Raw genomic sequence first — 21,757 nt, 5'->3', positions numbered from 1 at the left:
CCCCGCATCTGTACTGGCCCCATCATCTGTACTGGCCTCCATCATCTCTACTGGCCCCCAGCATCTGTACTGGCCTCCATCTCTACTGGCTTCCATCATCTGTTCTGGCCTCCATCATCTGTACTGGCCTCCATCATTTATTCTGGCCTCCATCATCTGTTCTGGCCTCCATCATCTATTCTGGCCCCCATCATCTATACTGGCCTCCATCATCTGTACTGGCCTCCATCATCTGTTCTGGCCTCCATCATCTGTTCTGGCCTCCATCATCTATTCTGGCCCCCATCATCTATACTGGCCTCCATCATCTGTACTGGCCTCCATCATCTGTTCTGGCCTCCATCATCTGTTCTGGCCTCCAGCATCTGTACTGGCCTCCATCATCTGTACTTGGCCTCCATCATCTGTACTGGCCTCCATCATCTGTTCTGGCCTCCCTCATCTGTACTGGCCTCCATCATCTGTTCTGGCCTCCCTCATCTGTACTTGGCCTCCATCATCTGTTCTGGCCTCCCTCATTTGTACTTGGCCTCCATCATCTATTCTGGCCTCCCTCATCTGTTCTGGCCTCCATCATCTGTTCTGGCCTCCATCATCTGTTCTGGTCTCCATCATCTGTACTTGGCCTCCATCATCTGTTATAGCCCCCAGCATCTCTACTGGCCTCCATCTGTACTGGCCTCCAGCACTTGCTCAGGGTCTTTCCCACCCTTTCAGATCCACATCTTCAGTCCTGCTCCTCCCAGCAGCCCTAAAGCAAAGAGGTGACACCCACTGGATATAGGAAAACCTAAGGATATGGGGAACAAAGACAGAGGCAGAGACATGAGGGGGACAACAACCCCACGATCCATCAACCAGAGAGCTAAGGCACTCGGCACACTTGAGGCCAGTACACATCTTGTCTTATATCTAGACCACACCATATGTAAGTTGACACTCTGCTTTACTTATCTTTTTCCTGACATTTTGTCTTCATCACTAAGTGGTTAAATAGTATCCTACTGCACATAATAGTACTGTAATGTTTTCATTCCAGTGCTGATAGAGTTTCCACTGCTCCGTGGCTGGGGGATAATTAAATGGTAGTTCCTACTTAGCATGTGCTGGCCTAGGTTCTGTCCTCAGCACCACTACATACAGACACACAAACACACACACGTGTATATATAGTATATACACATATTATATAACCACACATGCATATATGTGTTGTGCTATATATACTGTGTGTATATGTGTAATTATAAGCACATACATACATATACATAGATTCCTATAACAAGATGAGCATAAACTCTGGTCTTCATTTAAAGCTATGCTCTCACAAGCTTCCAGACTCTACCCTGGCCTCTCTCACACTGTTCTTCTTTGAAGGGTGTATGTCTCTTCAGCTCATGTCCCGACAGGACCGGGCCTGTACTGTGCTGTGCTGTGCTGATGTTAGCTCTCCTGTGTCACGTGCACATCTCTAAAACGCACATTGCTGACATCCGGTGTTTGCTTTTGAGACAGTCTCACTACACAGCCTAGGCTGGTCTTGAACTCACAATCCTACCGCCTCAGTCTCCCACGTGCTGGTATAGGGGTGCACTGGCATGTGCACGTGACTGGCTTCTTTCCTTTAGTGCGGTAAGTTTTGTCCCGACTGTAGCCTGTATCATTGTGCTGTTTGTTCGTTTGTTCTGGTTTTTAAGACAGGGTTTTTCTTTGTGTAACAGCCTTGGCTGTCCTGGAACTCACTCTTTAGACCAGGCTGGCCTCAGAATCACAGAGATCCGCCTGCCTCTGCCTCCTGAGTGCTGGGATTAAAGTGTACACCACCACCGCCCAGCCCGTATCAGTTCTCTATTGCTTCTTACTGCTAAATGATATTCTACTATATAAACAACACATTTTTATTTATCTATTCATCAATTTATGAATAAATTTGCTTTGGGGTTTTATTATGAATATCCACATATGTTTTCACCTATCTCGGCTACAGTTAGGATAGAAATTACCAGGTGGTGTAGGAACTATGTTTGGTATTTTAAGGGGTCACCAAACTCTCTTCCAGGGTGATGGCATGAGTGTGTCTTCCCATCCACAATGTCCATAGGCCACAAGCTTTCCCTGGTTACAGTGTCTATGAGGGTGGAGGTGGTTCCTCGCTGTGGTTCTGAAGGGCTAGGAACCACAGTGGTTCCTTAGGAACATATTCAACTCCTTTACCAACCAAAAACGAATATGTTTTTATTTCGGGGGTGCATGTGTGCCACAGTGTAAGTTTGGAGACCAGCGGACGACTTGAGGAGTCTATTCTCCTTTCACCATATGGGTCCTGGAGTCCCCGTATGGGAACTGGGCTGTCGGACTTGGCAGCAAGCACCTCTACCTATCAAGCCATCTTGCCAGCCCCTTTGCCACTTTTAAATTGACTTTTTCTTGTCTTTTTCTTGTTGAGTTATGTAATTTACATATTCAGGATTGCAGCTTCTCCTCAGAGAGGAAGCGATAGCCTGTCAGGTTGCATTTCCTGCCCACTCCAGTGGGGACAGGGGAGTGTCTAACACATCATTTGTAAAACAATTCTTTAACCGTAGGGCTGTCTTTCTACTTCTGGGTGATGTCCTTTAAAACATAAAGGTTTCTAATTCTGATGAAGTCTCTTTCTTTGATTCCTTATATTTTCTATTGTGTGTCTAAGAATCAGTCACACAGCCGTGTCACCAAGATTAGACTTATCTAAGATTTCCAAATGTAAATGTGGTTCTTGTATTAAGGTCTACACCTGTTTCGAGTGGTGGTGGTGTGGTGTGTGTGTGTGTGTGAGAGAGAGAGACAGAGAGAGACAAAGACACACACAGAGAGGGAGAGAGACAGAGATACACAGAGAGAGAGAGACAGAGACAGACAGACAGACAGACAGGGTAGGGGTAGAAGGAAGGGGTCCAAACTCATGAGGATCATGTAGGTGTCCATTTGACACACCAAGAAGCACCATGTGGCCGCATGTAACAAACATAGCATGTTGAAAAATGCCCACGATATACAAATACAGGAAAGGCGGGTGCCATGTAAACACCCTAAAAGGATCAGAACTCCATGGTGCTGGACTTCTGAGCATGAATTCCCACCCTCAGGAGGGCCTTTTTCCTTGTTTGATAAACCAGCTCTATTTCTATTACTATGTGTCCCTGGTCCAATTTATTCTTCTGGATGCAAGAGTCTGGAAATCTCAGCAGGTACACCCTGAACTCAGAGCTGCTCCTGAAACTCCTGGCAAACCAGCCAGGAGGTAAGATCTGTGCGATTTCTTTATTTCGGCCTTCCTTCTTTGCTTCCCCCTTTCATCCCGACTGCTTAAAAGCAGACAAGCTCCCACAGAGGGTAGCATGGGGCGCCCCTCCCTCGCTGTCTTTTTTCCACAGCCAGTATGGCCACCAAGGGCTGATGATGTGCTTGGTCTTCCTCTTCCACCTCCTGGGATGTAAGTCAAGGCAGCAACACACACACTGGCCGCTGACTACCTAGAGGAGTTTGGCTGAATCTGGGAAATTCATGGAGCTGACCAATGGATGGCCAGATACGGGACAGCTATGCTGGCAATAATAAAGACCATGACACACTTGTGGTCTCCTGTGTTGGTAGCCACTCAGACCCTTCTAGTCTTCCTTCCTTCGACCTTCCCCAGCACCCACCAAGATGATAGGACTGGCGGGCAGGGCTATGAACGGACGGACAGACTGGGCAGACTGGACAGACACTGCAGTGGCTCTGGCCAAATCCTTTTCCCACAGAGCTAATTCCCCAGAGACCTGCACTGACTCTGTCTCCTCAGGGTCCTAAAGCTAGCTGGCTTCTCATGCTGACTCCCAGGAGACTGTTATGCTTCATTATTCCCTAGAGACTCCCAGTTTCTCTGTGTCCCCTTACTACAGATAGTTCTTCCCCAATAATATGGAGATAATGTTCCCAGTGACAAGATGTGAGGTCCAAAGGAGGTGGGGAAACCACCCATTTGCAGTTTTAACTTCAATGACAATTTAAAACCAAATAAAAAGGCCAATGCTGTTCATATAACTCCGTCTCTTCTCTGATATGGCAGTCCAGTAGGTGAATCTTACTGGTTGCTACCTCACTTCTTCAGAGAATTATTTATTTTTATTTTGTTTTTTGTTTTTTCAAGACAGGGTTTCTCAATAGCTATGGAGCCATTCCTGAAACTCGTTCTGTAGACCAAGCTGGCCTTAGACTCAGAGAGATGCACCTGCCTCTGCCTCTCCAGTAATGGGATTAAAGGTGTGCGCCACTACCCAGCTTTTTTTTTTTTTTTGAGAATTTTCTTAATTCATCAAGATAAAAGAAATCATCTGAAGGACAGCACAGCAGGGGACTAGACCATAGGACTCAGTTCTGGGAGAGACAATGTGAGCAATGGGTTCAGACCCTGCAGGGGAAGAGCTCAGACCCAACCAAAAGCCGGTGATAGGGAAATTCAGATAAAGACAGGGAAATAAACTATAGTATCATCCTGCAGCAGGACCAATTCGGTAAGAACAAACTGGAACGATAGGATGTGCTTCCCACAGCTCTCTACCAGCATAGGAGGTGATGCAAAGGAAAGGGTAACCTCTGGTAGCCTACACGTATCCCGTTAGGGTCCAAACCCCACTTTTCAAACAGAAGCAGTGGGCCAGAGGACTCAGGTGCTGTCTTCTCCCGCTCTGAGGAGCCCAGGCCACCTCCATAACCATGCTCACTCTGTCATACCTGAAAGGAGGGAGGACCTCTGAGGGACACACAGAGGTGGCACTGTCGCCCATCTCTTCACTACAACAGTCCCCGTAGGGGGGTTCCTGACACTGTGTACAGTTAGAACACATGTTCCTTTTTCAGTCACAGGCCTTCAGCAATACAAGAAAAGTCGGGGTGCCTCCCTAACAAGTCTCCAGAGCATGACTGAGAACCAGCACATACTAATTGCCATGCCTAAGTCCGTATTGTAGCTCTGGCCTCGTGGGGACATCCAGAGACCCAGACTTCCTGTCTCCACGTCACAGCAAGCTGCCTTCCACAGCTTTCCCCACACCAGGCCTATTGCGCTCTCTCTCTCTCTCTCTCTCTCTCCTCTCTCTCTCTCTCTCTCTCCCAAAGACTATTGCTAGACCTCACCAACCCAAACGAATATTTTAACCCAAGAACTTTACCCTCAGACCCACAAATTCAGCTTTTGGATACTTCCAAGATCTTGCTGTTCACACTGGGGCCTAAAGGAAGGGACCCCGATGGGACAACCACGTGGGCAGGACTGAAGGTGCCAGATGGAACACAAGGACAGAAAACAAAAGGCAGAGTTAGTGACGCCCCAAGAGTTAGCTTCTTTCCCACCCTTACTTCACTAACACAGCTGTGTCATGTGTGTTCACGTGTGTGTTCCACGTGACTGTCCACATGACACTGTCTCAGAACCCCCAACTTAACTGGGGAGCAAAACCTGTGGCTCCTTCAGGTTCTTCCCCTCATTCTCCAAAGTGTGCAGTAAATTTACTTTTTATTTCCTCTTTTGGCATGCCTATTTTACACCTGTGTGTGTGTCCATGTATGAATATGAGTGTTTATGGACGGCATGAGGAACCTGATAGATGCACCCTGACTTGGAAGCCTAGCCACTCTTATTTCTTAGAACATACTAACATGGTGTCTTTGGGACTACTGAATGTTTCATAAAACTTTTAAAAATGTAGCATTTATTTATTTATTTATTTATTTGTGTTGTGTGCATGTGTGTGTGTGTGTGTTGTGTGCATGTGTGTGTGTGTGTGTGCGTGTGTGTGTGTGCGTGTGCATGTGTGTGTGTGTGTGCTTGTGTGTGTGCATGTGTGTGTGTGTGTGTGTGCGTGTGCATGTGTGTGCTTGTGTGTGTGCATGTGTGTGTGTGTGTGTGTGTGTGTGTGTGTGTGTGCTTGTGTCACAGCGCACATGTGGAGGTCAGAGGAGAACTTGCAACAGTCAGTTCTCTCCTTCCACTTTGTGTGCTCCAGGCATAACTCAGGCTTGGCAGCAAGTCCTCTATCCCTGATATTAGCCAGTCTCTCAGAAGACTTTAAAATGTTACTTCCTAATATAAAATAATATTCATTAATGTCATAAGAGTTCCATGAAATTTCACGTTAGAGACACAGAGTTTGATAGCTTTCCTTCAACGAAGTTTCTAAAAGAAACTAATTCTATTTCACTTTTTAAAATAGCCATGAATATTCTTTTTTTTAAGATTTTTATTTATTATGTATACAGTGTTCTGTCTTCATATATGCCTACTCGCCAGAGAGGGCACCAGATCTCATTACAGATGATTGTGAGCCACCATGTGGTTGCTGGGAATTGAACTCAGGACCTCAGGAAGAGCAGTCAGTGCCCTTAACCTCTGAGCCATCTCTCCAGCCCCGCCATGAATATTCTTAAGAGCAGCCCCAGTAACTAGAGAAATGGGTGCTGTCTTGATGAGAAAAATGGGCTGGAGAGAAGAAGGGTTCGGAAAAAACAAAGAAAGGAATAAGGAATCCATCCTCATAGATTTTAAGACAGACCCGAAAGGTCTCATTGCAGTAGGAGAGAGAGCACAGAAGAGGTCTGGGAACTTCTCTGCTGCAATGGAAGACTTATCAGGCAAACATCCTGTGTCTGCCTTGATAGCATCTGTAATAAGAGAAGCTGGCCACCACCTGAATTTCTCCTGGTCCATGATAGTGGCCCAGATCATCGCAAACATTTTCTCTTTAGGGTATTGAGAAGTGGAAGCCCTTACCAATCCAATTGTATGTTTTCCTTGACTAGGTATTAGTAATGGAAGCGCGTACCAGCCCAGCTTTGCCAGCCCTAATAAGAAGCATGTGAAAGCCACAGCAGCTATGTGGTTCTTCAAGCAATGGGCCTTCTACCAAAGGACCTCACGGCTAATGCCACTTGCTTCAGCAGCGCCTCATGTAGACAGACTGAGGTTTTATATTAATCATTTCAGATAATTCTACTCTGCACCACAATGTATTTCCTCCTTAATGTTGTAAATATTTCACAATTTAAGACACTGTGTAAAAAGCAATCTGTACAAACATCTCCAGGCTTTGGTTTTGTACCATGGAAATTGTATTTAACCATACAGGGTTTTGGTTTGTTTATATTGTTTACCTTAGTGATGTATTTGTTTAAGTGGCTAACATCAAAACAATTGTTTGAAGGCATCAGTAATATTCGGTGTGGAATGTTAAATAACGCTTTTATACTGTATTTTGTACTGTGATGTAACTCCCCTTCCTTATGGCTAGGCTACTGTAACACTTGCCTGTAATCAGTGAAAGGCTGAGCACCTTGTACTATTTCACAATGGGTTCTGCTGGACAGATACTGGGCCAGTGTTATTAAGGTAATGGAGCAAGATCTGTTCCACGGGGGTAATGCCACCACCACCCCCCACTTAAATTTTTGTAGTGGTTACGAAAAGAAAGTGATCTGTTGTGTCATGATCAGCACTACGTCCTGCATTCCCATGGATCAGAAGAAGGGAGTGAAAGGAAGTCCAACTAGAATTTTACTTCAGAGGCCCAGTACATATTTAGTATGGCCTGAGTTGTGATATAGTTTTCCTTTGATGTGCATTTTGAATTTCAGCTACACCTAGATAGACATAAATAAAAATGCTATAACCAACTGATCTAATAAAAATTGGCAACCAGCCATTATCTTGTTGAATATAAGAAAGTTTAAGTTGATGTTAATTTTTTAGGGTCTGATAGAATATTCATGTGTATTACAGTGGTATTCAGATGCTATGTCTCTAAACTTGTGTAATTTTCAAAAGCTTAAGGCCCAAATACAAACTTCTCTGGAATTTTAAAAAAAATAGCCATGAATAACAAAACATAATAGACAATAAAAATGTTTTGTGTTAATGAAAATACATCTAAATAACATATATTTAAAATTATTTTATTAGATTAATTGTTGTGGATTTATTTATCAAGAATACCCCTTTTTTTCCGGACAGAAGCTCAAGATATAGCCTTAGCTGGCCTAGAACTCACTAAACTGACCAGCTGGCCTTGAACTCAGACAGATCCTCCTGCCTCTGTCTCCTCGTGCTAGGATTAAAGGTGGCATGTGCCCCCACACTTTCCATTTTCAGGAATGTTCTTATTATACAAGTGAGAGGTGTAAGGTTTCCACTATGGCTGTGACATACGCAAAATGTTTATCAAAGATCTTTATGAAAAATCACCCTTTTCACAATAAGAATTATAGGCAGTACAGCCCACGTCAGCAGTGAATTAAAACCTAGGTACACTCACTCCAAATGTAACAAAAATAGCTGTTATTAAATCTTTTTTTTTTCTAAAATGACTTATTTAACTTTATGTTCATTGGTGTGAAGGTGTCAGATCTCATGGAACTGCCTTCCAAGGGCTGGGATTAAAGGCGTGCGCCACCACCGCCTGGTGTCTTTGGCATCTTTAAAGTCGTCTTTATACACAACTATGTGTATGTATGTTGTCTACATGTGCTGGTGTTTTATATTGTTCAAGGGGTCCGTAATTTAAAAAGTGTTATTGGCCCGAAATCCCTTTTAGCCTGTAGTGCAACTAAAATGGTAAAACGAAAAGCAAAGGGGGTTTGTGGCTAAACAGTCTGAATCAAGATGGGACTTAGTTGCCCCTTGTCTCTGTGCTGAAGTCTCTGGTGTTTGGGTGAATAACCCGGCTTTCAGAATATGGGCCTCCTGCTCCAGGGCACGGCTCGCTCAGGGGCTCCTCTGGGTTCTGCTGCTCCTGCAAGTCCAAAATTGGAACAATTGAATTATGTTTGTGCTTTCAGCTTTCCCTAAGTAATGGATATGTTTACCTACAGAAGTTCCCAAGTAGCCCGCAGGAAAGGAGGAGACTCTAAATGAAAGCAAAAAAATCAGAATTTTATCCTGATTTAGAGTTCATAAGTCCAAATAAGAAAGGAATGTATTTTAAATAAATGCAGTTTCTAAATACCTAGATAAATTGGTTCATTTAAGTTTGTTGTTTAAAATAAATTCTATCTCCATGACTGCTACAAATGTTTTGCCTCTGTTTCAAATATAGCTTTCTGTGTTTCATTAAAATACAAAGTAGTTTTATTAAAAATAGTTTCTAGGCCAGGTGGTGGTGGTGCATGTCTTTAATCCCAGCATTCAGGAAGCAGAGGCAGCGGTAGGCAGATCTCTGAGTTCGAGGCCAGCCTAGTCTACAGAGTGAGTTGCAGGACAGCCCAACGCTACACAGGAAAACCCTTGTCTCAAAAAAACAAAAACAAACAAACAAAAAAGTGTTTTCTAAATTTTGTAAAGAAAAATTAAACAAACAAAAAAATAAGTAAAAAGGAGATATATGGGAGGTGGAGAGACAGGGCAGTGGGGTCACCTAAAACCAAGGACTCATGAAAAACCCTTCGGAAATCCACTAATTAGTAAGCTTATTTAAAAATATAATATTTAAAAATAAGTTTGGATATAGGTACCCTATACAGGTAGACAATGCTCCCTGCAAAAGACATGGTTATTTAGTGAGAATCTTGGTGCCAAGTATGGGCTGTCTCCATACGTATTGTTGGTCAGAGGGGTCCCAGAAAACCCCCAAATGCCTGATTATCACCATTGTTCTTGGTTGTCCACCAGAACTAGATAGTAGGGATAGAATACACATTGGTTTCCAGACAGAGAACTCAAGCTGAGGGTCACCTAAAAGTTCTTCCCCGATAGCCAGTGTGGTGGTCTGGATAAGAATGGTCCCTATAGGCTCATACGCTTGAATACTTGGTCCCCAGTTGGTGGAACTGTTTGGGAAGGATTAGGGAGTGTGGCTTTCTTGAAGGAGGTGTGTCACAGGGTGGGGGCAGGCTTGGAGGTCTCAAAAGCCCACACCATTCCCAGTTGATTCTCTCTGCCTTGTGGTTGTGTCTCAAAAGGTGAACTCTCAGCTACTGTTCCAGCACCATGTCTACCTGCCTGCTGCCATGTTAGTGGACTCTTACCCTCCAAAACTGTGAGCCCCCCAATAAACTTTTCTTCTCTATGCTGCTTGGGCATGGTGTCTTTCCACAGCAATAGAAAAGTAAGTTAGCTAGGCTTCACAGTGCCACAGTGTGCTATGCCCCTGGGGGTAAAAGCCATAAATTGTATTCCTAAGCCATGAACCATGCATGTTATAATACTGACTTGCCACAAGATGTGCCCACTGCCCAACAGAGGCATGAAAGTCTACATGGGTAACCAACCAATTTTGGATTGGATTTGGGGTCCACTCCACTGGAGGGAATGCATGCCTGGTTCTATGAAACCAATCAAAAGCCCAGAGGAAGGGAAGGCATGGGCCCTAGAAGGGAACCTACTGCTATCCTACTGCTATTATCTTGCTGCATGGACATATTACAAGACCAGATTCTAAAACTTTCAACTCACTCACAAGATGAGTGCTGCCCTCAACCCTGGCCAGAGACGCTGCAGCAGCCAGCAGTAATGCAGAGACTCACACCTGGTAAGGGCACTGAAAACAAGGTGACTACTGAGTGCTGAGCTCTGTGAGGCATCCATATCAAACACTACCACCCCCCATCCCCAGGCTCAGGGAGTATCTCATCTTGGAAGAGGAAGAGAGAAAGGACGGAAGGGCGGAATGGGGAGAGGGGTTGTGAGATTCTGTCTTCAGGACAGGACAGGACCGGTGTCTATGTAAACTTCTGCAGCTATGGTTACATGCACAAACAAGTCAACAGTATCAGTCAGTATTCCAACAGGCAATGTTGTGACTCAGTAGGTCACAAAAAAGAAGAATGGAGGGGAAATATGAAACGGGTTGGATACATTTGGGGTTGCATCAGGGGAGTAGAAAAGGGCAACTGATGAAGGACATGGTCAAGATACACTGTTTACATGTATGAAATTGTCAAAGGATTAATTTTAAAAACCATTCTATTAAAAAACAAAATAGAAGGGGCCAGAGAGATGATGGCTCAGTGGTTAAGGCACTGGCTGCTTTTCTGGAGATTCTGAGTTCAATTCCCAATACCCACACGACAGCTCACAACTGTCTGTAACTCCAGCTCCAAAGCCCTCATATGAAGGGCAAAACACCAATGCATATGAAATAAAAGTAAATCGTTTTTAAAAAGAAGAAAACTATAGCCACCTCCTTAAAGCTTGGGTATGTAAAGGTGTTTGCCGCCAAGCCGAATGGTCAGAGTTTGATCCCAGAACCTACACATTGGAAGAAGGGAACCAACCCCTGCAAATAGCCTTCTGGCTTTCACTTCCACACAACAGCATGCACGTGCCCACACACATATACCTATCACATAAATAAGTAAAGATAATAAAACATCTAAACCCTGAGTACGGACTACTGACATGTCAGCTCGGACATCACAGCTGTCATACAGAGGGAATTCCATTTCTAAGCCCAGAGCTGTAACCTTACTTCCCGTCTTGGCTTCCTTCGCTGTTTTTCCTTTGGTACTGCTGGTACCCACATGTTACAATCTCACACATTCTCTGCTCCAACCTATTCCATCATTGGGCTTCTTCTAAATAATCTTTTTGGTATCTTGCTATATTCTGTTTTATTTTATTTAAGTTGTGCGTATGGATGTATTTGGCCTGCATGTTGCTTGTGCACCTTTTGCCCGCAGGCCAGAAGATGGAGTCCAATCCCCAGGAATTAGAGTTACAGATGGCTGTGGCCAACCGTGTGTGTGCTGGAAACTGAGCCCCAGTTCTCCACAAGAGGAGTCAGTGCTCTTACCAGCTGAGCCATTTCTCTAACCCCTCTATCTATATTCTTCCCCCTCCTCCTTCTATTGGAAATAGATTCTTTTCTCATACAATATATGCTGATTACAGTTTCCCCTCCCGCTACTCTTCCCAGTTCTTCACCATCTCTCCTCCCCCATCCTGGTCCACTCCCTTTCTGTCTCTCATTACAAAAGAACAGGCTTCTAAGAGACAGCAACAAAACATAACAAAATAAAACATAATAAGATTAAAAAAAAAACCTTCACATCAAAGTTGGACAAGGCAAACCAACAGAAGGAAAAGAACCCAAGAAAAGGCACAAGAATCAGAACCTACTGGTTTACCCACTCAGGAGTCCCAGTTAAACACCAAACTAAAAGCCATGCTATGTGAGGACCTGGTGCAGACCCATGCAGGCCCTGTCTGCTGCTTCAGTCTCTGTGAGTTCACGTGAGCTTTGTTCTTCTGATGTCCTCCATCCCCTCTGACTGTTGGACTCTTTCTGTCTCCTTTCCTCTGGGTACGCTACAGGCTACCAAAAGGAAACATATATAGCAGCCCAGCCGCAAAACCTTAGATATACGATGCTATCCTGCCTGCAAAATATGCCAGGGCGATGGTGGCATAAAATTTGTGGGAGTAACCAACCAATGTCTGATTTGACTTTAAAGCCCACTCCAAGAGATGGAACCCAGACCAACACTGCTTAGATGAAAAGAACCAGAGACTAGATAGCCCAGAAACCTAGGGTAAAACCAAATAGTATTGGTCTTAAAAAAAGAAAGAAGGAAGGGAGGGAGGGAGGGAAGGAAGGAAAGAAAGGAAGAAAGGTAGTGATAAAATGATTCCTAATGATATTCTGTTGTACCCATAGATCAGTGCCGCATTCAGCCATCATCAGAGACGCTTCCTCCTGCAGCAGATGCGAACAGATGCAAAGACCCCCAGACATTACACAGAGAGACCTTGGAACACTTACCTCTAAATGGGATGTCTCCATCAAATCCTTCCCCCAGAGCTCAGGGAATCTTGTATTATTTTTAATGTGAAACTACCAGGGCTACACAGTGGGACCCTATCTCCAAATAAAAATGCAGAAAATAGAACCCACTTTTCAGAACCACTTTGAAAATACATAAATGGCATGCATTAAACATGGGCTGGTTTTGAAACCGAGCCATTTACCCAAAGCCTGGGAACAGCTTTGACACAGTGTGGGGCAGAGATTGTACCAGAAGGGACTTCCTCTCAAAGAGCTGGTCACCAGGAAGTGTCCTATACCCAAGCCACCTGGATAAAAAGGCCAACCTGAGACGAAGATATTGCATGTGGCCACTACAGACCAAAGCCATGAAGCAGATGAAACTGCAGGTCCCCGGAGAGAGACTGGACCTCTGCTCCCAGTAGGAGCTGCGCAGGCATCATGGCTGCTAACTAGGGCCTTGGGAAGTCGATTTCTTAGGGAGAGCAGGGAAAGGCTCGCAACCCTGACCCACCGGAAGCTGGCTCAACAGAACAAGAGTGATATGGGCCCCGACCAGGAAGAATGTAGACCATGGAAGGCCAGGGTGCAGCCTCCCAGTGTGGGAGACCCTGGGGTCTCATGCAGAGGCAAACGTGAGAGAGAATGTGTTCATTCATTCATTCCACTACGGACTGAGCTCAAACCAAGCCATTTTTGTGGATCTGACCATAAAGCAGATGTGATTAAGGATTTGAACATAATTGAAAGAAAGCAGTAAAGGAATACACCAGGGCAGACAGAGGATGTACACACTGAAGCTGAGGGAGTGGGGGTCAAGCCAAGGCCTAACGGAAGAGCAGGAAGAGGGCAGGTAAAGGGGCAGGAAGGACATTTCCATTTTCTTAAACTTGACCTCACAGATTAGCCACCCCCTGACTGCTTCCCTGGGACCATTTCACCCTGCACCTCAGTCACTCTGGGTCTGTCCCAGGGTCTTCCCTGTCCTCAGGACTGCCCTTTCTCTTCATGGTCAGAGCCTGTGTTATTCACACTCCAAGCTCCAAGGCCCACCTGTCCCTGACAGAGCCACTGGCCAGTGATAGCTGCCCTTGCTCACTCGGGTCACCTCCACACTTGCCACCAAAGCACCTTACATAAATTGCAATGCCAAGCATGTCACGACTGCTAAAGCCATTCCAGAGACAGGAGCAGCCCTGTTCTGCAGCCAGCATCATCTTTTTCCGGCCCTGTCCCTTACAACAGCAGCCAGCCTCAATGTGGCGTGTTACCCACCTCCTCAGGCCTTCACACATAGGGTACCACATCTCAGTCCACTGAGTTTATATTCTTACAGTTTTTTTCAGCCAAACTCAAACAGCACGTCCTCCTGGAAGCCTGACAGCTGCTGGGACTCCAACCTTGACCCCTCTGTCTCCAGGACAAGGCCCCACTTCCTGCTTCCCTGGTCCTACCCTAATCCTCAGAGGACAGACCTTCTGCAGAGACTTTATCCCCTCTGCTTTATTGTGGGTAAGGTAGGGGTTGGGAAATCAAAGCCATGGATCAAATCTAGTCCCCATCCAATGTCTGTAAATCAAAATATGCCAGAAAAAAATGCTTGCTTATTTACAGTCCCGTCATTACAGGTTTTACCCAAACAATAGAGTTGGTGTCCTAGTAACCTTTGTCAACTCTACACAATCTAGAGTCATCTTGGAGCAGAGCTTTGACTGAGGGATTGTTTAGAGCGGATTGGCCTGTGGGTGTGTCTGTGGGGGATTGTCTTGATTATTGATTGATATTGGGGGGGAGTTGTCTGTCCCACTGTGGGTGGCACCATCTCTAGGCAGGTGATCCTGGGCTGTATAGAAAGCTAAGTCTGAGCCCAGGAGGGACTGAGTCGGCAAGGAGCGTTCCTCCATGATTTCTGCTTCAAACTTCTGCTTGCGTCCCTACTTTGATGCCTCTCAATGACAGATGATGACCAGGAAGTGAAGAAATAACCCTTTTCTTCCCCACTTTTGTTCAGAGTGTCTTCCCACAGCAACAGAAAGGGGGCTAGAACAGCTGAAGACAGCAGAAGATGCCCGGGCTACAGGAGGGAAATCACCCATTCTGCAGTTCCCAGGAAGGGTGAGTGGGGGGAGAACTGGGTCCTGCCACAGAGGGAAACTGGGAAAGATGATGCCAATGAATATGTGACTGCATGACTGAGCAAGGTAGGCTTTTAGGTCACTGGGTCATGTCATCCATAGGCAACCCTGAAGCCCGTGGCAGCGGCCTTCCCACGTCACCAAGGCACCGAGACATGCAGAATCCACAGCTATGGAAATATATTGACTGTTATAGAAGACATCAGCCAAATCCAGGGACACCACCCAGTGACAGATTAGAGGAAACTGAGGCCTGGTGGTTATAAGATCCACCCACTCTCCCTCCCTCCCTCTCAGGTACCAGTCTGAACACGGGAAGCAGCCATGACACTCAGTGTGGGGTTGATGCTGAGGACACCACACACCCAGCCCAATGGTCCAGAACAGAGCCTCCTGCTCATCTATGTGAATTCACCTGCCCGTGGCTCTACATTCCCACATGCTACAGCAGAGACTTGTATGGCTTCAGCAGCCCCATCCTAAAGTTACCAATTACCCCTGTCTCCTAGATGTCACCCCCTTCATCACTTTCACAGTGGAGAGAAGGGAGGCAGAAGTCCTTACACCCTCCCCACCCTGCCCCTGGAGGCAATATTGTCCCTTGTACCCCCCCCCCCAATCTGTCTGTCTGTTATGTTTTCTGAGACAGGGTTCCTCAGATAAAGGGGATGACAGAGAGATGATGAGATGGGGAAACTGACAGGGAAGACTCACCCCAAAGAAATGCAAGAGCAGAAAACCATGGCCACCTGAGGGCTGGCAGGAGCCAGGAGGTGCTCAGATCAGCACAGAAGCTGGCACTAGACAAACAGAAGACTAGTATTGCCCAAAGAGTTCTTGGCTGTCCTGGAACTCACTTTGTAGAACAGGCTGGCCTTGAACTCACTGAGATCCACCTGCCTCTGCCACCAAGTGCTAGGATTAAAGGTGTGCACCGCCTCCACCATCTGACAAAATTTTATTTTATGTACATTGGTGTTTTGCCTACATGTATGTCTGTGTGAGGGTGTTGGGTCCCATAGAAGTAGAGTTACAGACAGGTGTGAGCTGCCATGTGAATGTTGGGAATTGAACCTGGGTCCTCTGGAAGAACAGTCCGTCTCCTGGTCTGTTTTCTACCCAGCAGGCAGAGCAGTTCTGTGATGAAAACATAAAACCCCACAGTGCCATTTTGCTGTTGTTTTGAGGCAGGGTCTCAGCTCTCACAATAGTCCCAGGACGGCAGCCACCTGGCAATCCTCTTGCCTCAGTCTCTCAAGGGCTGGAATTCCAAGCAAGCATCGCTAATGCCCAGCTAGCTTTTTGTTTGTATTATGATTATACATAGCCTCATGATAGCCTTTGGGGCCATGTGCCAGGACCGGCCCTCACCCCTCTCTCTCCTGTGCTGTAGAATATTAATTTAAGATGTGTTACATTTGCATTTATGCTGTGGAACATTTGTGTAATGATGCAAAGATGCATTCCTTTATGTTGCATTTTTTTAACTCTGTGGAGCTGTGTTACTGTGCCTGTCTCAAACACCTGATTGTCTAATAAGGAGCTGACTGGCCAATAGCTAGGCAGGAGAAAGAATAGGCAAGGCAGAGAGAATAAAGAGGAGGAAAAATCTGGGAAGAGAGATCAAGGAAAGAGAGAACGAGGAGAGGAGGATGCTAGGGGCCACCAAGTCACCTAGCCAGCCATGGAGTAAGAGTGGAAGTAAGGTTACAGAAGGAAGAAAAGGAAAAAGACCAGAAGCAAAAGGTAGTCGAGATAATTTTTTTTTAAAAAAAATTGGCTAGAAATAAGCCAAGTTAAGGCCTGGCATTTATAAGTAATAACAAATCTCTGTGTGTATTTATTTGGGAGCTGGGTGGTGGGTCCTAAAAAGAGTCAAAGAGTAAAAAGCAAACAACACTCCCAGCTCTCCTTCCAGTCACACCAGGTTCCCTGCATATCCCAAACATGCCGATACCACCTCGGGTCTTACAGCTGCTGTTCCAAACACCCTCTCCTGCCACCATCCACACAGCTCCCGTCCTCAGAAGCAAAGGTCAGCACAGATGACTACATTTAAAGCAGCACCTCTGCCCAACCATGACACCTCAGGTTCCTCTTCCCAGACTTTGTTTCCACCACCGGCTTCCCAGTGACACTTTCACAAGTGCAGGGAGTTTGTAGGTGCTCACTAAGTAAGTGACAAGGACTGGGTGGTGGCTATTCCACCAACGAGGCCCACATTTGCTGTCTTCGAATATCTCAGTGTGGGCGGCTCACCAACCAGTCCTACTGCACTTCAGAAAGCTACGGTCCTCTGTCATTAGATAAGGGACAAGGCGGGTGTCCTCCACTCCCACAGATCTACGGATCCTGCCTGCAGTCTCAAGGCGGCCACAGGAAAAGGAGGTCTGAATAGGGAAGTGCCTGGGTCAGGTCCCACGGGTGATTGACAGCAGAGTCTGTCTCTGGACCCTCAGTCCTAACTGCTACCTCCACCCTGCCTACAACTGCATCCTCCCGCTTGGGCACATTCTGGGTCGCAGGGCTGCTGTGGCCCAGCAGTGACTAGAAGGCAGCCAGCTGAAGGTTCGAAGATGATAAATGAACCATGCTCCAGGTGCTCCCAGACCAGAGGAGCTCCTGCCTGGCTGGCATCACAGGACTAGGGAAGCATGAAATGGTGCCATTAGGCAGAGGAGTCCGAGGCTGCTCCCGAGGAACCCGGCTGAGGTGCCCTGCCAACGGGGCCTGGAGTCAGGGCCTGTAGAGGGAAGACCAAGGAAGCGGACGTCTAAGTAAACAGGTTGGGGCTGGTCCTCTAGGCATGGTCCCCATTGTGGCCCTGGAGACTGGCTGGCATGCACGTGGCCTTTGGTATCCCAGGGCCTGACCAGCAGGCTGCACCACTGCCTAGCAATTTGCATTGCAACTTTACCCCAATGTCCTCTGTCCCAGGGGGCTAGGGGATTACACTTGGACACTGAGTTTCTATGTAAGTAAATATGTAGGTTTATGCCCTAGAGTCCTTCCCTGCCCTCCAGCATGGGGGCTCACAGAACCCTCCCTTCCATCTGCCTCCAAAATGGCAGGCGAGTCTGACGCCCCACCCTAGTTGAAAGCACCAGTGTACGCACACGCGCCCACAACTGTCCCCTCTACAGTTAAATACGATTTGGGGACTGTGGACTTCTGCTGATTATCCACTCAGCCCTAGCCTCGATTTAAAAAGATAAGGGAGAGCGACTAGATTCAGCCTGTTTAATCTATCCCAGCACTGTGTTTGCAGAAGCCAAAGCAATGCTGCGGAAATGGGCGGGCCAGAAGGATGACTGTCCCTGACGCTGGGCTGAAGCAATCGATTGTCAACGATAAATCCACAACTTTATGTTTGCGCCAAAGCACCCATTCCTACAATGGATGCCAGGGGGCAGAGAATAAAGTTTTAATGAGTTAATTTTCTAGCACACACCGAAAATAAATCGCCCATTTCTTTTGAGTTGCTCGTGCACGGCTGCCTGGACACCCTCCTGGGTCAGTTCACAGGTACTTCTGCCTCAGTGCAGGGTTTGCCACACCTCACCCGCAGAAACAGGGTCTGTTCTTGGGGAAGCTGCCTGCCCCAGGGTCCTAAGAATGTGGCAGGGGAACCCAGAGTTTGACTTCAGTCTCTCCTGCTGCAGCAACGGTGGTTTCTTTCTTTTACATCTAGGCTGAGATCAGTAAATCCCAGGCCACCTGAGAGACGGCCGGAAGCCAAGGCTGCAGGCTGAGGCTCAAAACCTGAAGGCTGGGACTGAGCTCCCCGCCTGCCTGTTCAACTGCAGTGTGTGACCTTGGGCACGGCTGTCAGCCTCCCTGGGCCTTAGCCCTTGCACAGCCCTAAGTGAAGTTTAGCCACCCTGCCCTGCTATGTAAGGGCAGCTGTAGTAATCAGGCTCAGAGCTCTCAACCCACGCCCAGGTTTAAATCTCTGTCTCTGTCTCTCTATCTCTCTCTGTCTCTCTCTCTCTCTCTGTGTGTGTGTCTCTATCTCTCTGTCTCTGTCTCTGTCTCTCTCTCTCTCTCTCTCTCTCTCTCACACACACACACACACACACACACACACACACACACATACACAGGGTCTGAGCACCCAGGAGCCTCTCAGACCTTGTGTGACAAAGCCTGCCTTCTGGCAGCACGCAAACTGAAGCCAAAACATTCACCCACAGGTGACAGTGCCTGCATGGTCACCTCTGGACTCCCTCCTCCTGCCTACCCACTTCCACAGCCCACCAAGCCCTGCCAATTCCTTCTGTACCCTGGACTAACCATCAGGGTTCAAGGCTGGGTGACCCACCGGGCAGTACCCTCTGCATCTCTCCCCTCTATCCCTCCAGCCAGGACCTTGGCTTGATCAGACAGAGTAGAAAAGCCACCACTTTGAGGACAGAAATGAGGCCTCCTTGACCTTGTCAGCCAAGGAACTAAAGTAGCCGAACCACTTGGTCAACCAGGTCACCTGCACCCGCATCGCCTCCAGTCCCAGAAGCTGCCTCAGGGCTCCAGAGGGCCCCAATCCCTCACCTGCAGGCAGCTCTCTAAGGAGGAAAGGTCTGCTGCTGTCTGGGCATCACGACACTTGGAAGGAGGACAGAAGGGTAGGATGCCCACATAGGTGCTAAGTGAAGACAGGTGGACGCTGGGGACCAGCTAGAGAGTTAGTGGGAGGGACCATGCCATGGGGCACTGGTTATGGTGCCTTGGGGACCTTGGTATGGACACATTACAGAGGAAGGGAGAAGAGCAGGACAGTGACACTCTGCCCTGGTCATAATCCAAGGAAGCATGGCTGGGGACAAGATTGCCCAGAGGACAGACAGACAAACAGAGACACAACTTCTGCCACGCATGAAGAGCACACTGTGCCTTCCAACTGCCCTGCTGCCCTTCACACCAGCGATGTCTTCATTTGAGAACGGATGCTCCTCTCTGCCCAGGCAGCACAGGCGCCGAGCAAGCACTCTGCTGAGCACCTCTGGTCTTAGAGCTTTGGGATGAGGGAGAAGGCTTTCAGAAGGGTGTGCGGTGTGTGCACACTGTTATGTGTGATGTGCAGGTCTGTGGATAGGGAATGTAAGATGTGAGGAGGGGGTTATGTGTGAATCTGCGGCGTGTAATGTGGGGGTAGGAGTGTGTGCTATACATTGAGTGTGTGTTGAGGCGTGGGAAGATGGAAAGACCTGTGATGTGTGGTGTGTGTAGTGGGTAGGGTTGTGAGTAGCAAGGGCGTGAGGTATATAGCGGGTGGTACATACCAGACATAGTGGACATATGGCTAGGTGTATAGTGCAGGTGACAGACTATGAAGTATAGCGTACAGTAGAAAGCAGAGTGCACATAGTAAGGGGGTAGGGCATGGAGTAGAGGAGTGACAGGTAGGATGTATGGGGTGGGAGTGTGCGCGTATGTACAGGTCGTGACGTGCTGTGTGGTAAGTGGAGTATACACGGTATGGTATATGGAGGTGTTTGGGGGCTGTATGGTGCACGTGATGGGTAGGGGTACGTGGTGGTGGGCTATGGAGGGCCCATGAGCAAGGGAAGCTCGGAAAGATATGTGGTATGATGGGTGTGTTGTGTATAGCAGATGTAGGGACAGGGTGGATTTATTGGGGTGTAATGAGTATGTCTACTGGGGGGCTACCAATGTGTGAGTAGAGAGAACAGCCTCAGAAGCAGAGACTGTGGCTGGGTGACAGGCACACTAGCTAAGCCTCCTTCCCTGCTTCCAGCTTGAGCTGGTTGATCAAGCCAGTGGTGCCCCCTGCTGTCTGTCCAGAAGTCAGACTACTGGCCTGGGAAAGGCTCCTGCTCAGGGAAGAAGGAACGGAAGCAGGAGGGAGGCTGCAGAAGGTGGCTATGCTAGCCAAATAATGGAGCCTGACCGGCACCAGGGTGTCTTCAACCTCAGCTAGGAGAGGTGCTGGCTCCATCTTTCCGGCCCATGGAGGGTACACAGGTTATAAAAACCCCGTGTGTACCCACACACATGTGGACATGAGGAGCTTGAGCATAAATATGGGTGTGAAGATGTCTTCACAGGCACATGAGTGTGCACTGCAGCCATATGTGAACATGTCTTCACAGGCACATGAGTGTGCACTGCAGCCATATGTGAACATGTCTTCACAGGCACATGAGTGTGCACTGCAGCCATATGTGAGGCGTGAACAGCCCTGGGGAAGGGACAGCTGGGTTTCAGACTCACCACTTACCCAGGAAGCTGCGGTCACAGCTAAAGGCCCTGTGCTGGGTCATGAGGCTATCGTCTGACTGCTCTTGGAAAGTGCTCTGAATCGTCCAAGATCCCGAAGCCTCGAAGACCTGACCAGAATGTGGGACACTTCCATCCCCAGACACAAATAGCACGTGGGCTGTAGAATAATAGCCAAGGCTGCTTTCCCTACCCATGGGACAGCCAGAGCTGAGCTCTGACCACAGGCCCACGCTCCATTCAAGAAAGTCAGGACTACTACACGGGTGGGTGGGTGAGTGGGCGGGATCCTGAGACCCAGAGCCTTCTACCCCAGCTCTGCACATTCCTTTCCCAGAGACTGCCCACTTCTGCCTGGTGTCAGCTGCCTGTGCACACTGCCCAGCTCCCCGCAGCCCACAAAGGCTGTTGAGGAGGAAATGGCCTGTTTCTCCCTGTGTTTTCCCACCCCATCCCAACTCTGCCCATAGCCTCGTAGCTGGGCCTGGCAACAGATAACCAGGAGTGGGGTCTCATCAAGAAGGGCTCACCAGGAAACCAGAAAGGCCACCTGAGGGGAGAGGTGGGCAGTGCCCTGGCCAGCACACCCTCCAAGTCTGGCAAGGGAACCCG

General features: G+C 47.6%; 1 protein-coding gene across 3 annotated transcripts in view; it reads right to left on the bottom strand.

Annotated features, from left to right (window-relative positions):
- Syt2 (synaptotagmin 2) overlaps positions 1 to 21,757 on the bottom strand; it is a 113,604-nt gene that overhangs the window by 14,667 nt on the left and 77,180 nt on the right. The gene's annotated exons all lie outside the window — the stretch shown is intronic.

The sequence above is a fragment of the Microtus oregoni genome, unplaced genomic scaffold, assembly GCF_018167655.1.
Source record: "Microtus oregoni isolate MIOR12 unplaced genomic scaffold, Mior012 000003F_ref0000135, whole genome shotgun sequence".
Lineage (NCBI taxonomy): Eukaryota > Metazoa > Chordata > Mammalia > Rodentia > Cricetidae > Microtus > Microtus oregoni.
Note: the sequence above shows the minus strand (reverse complement) of the source record. Positions and strands in the feature narration are given on the sequence as shown.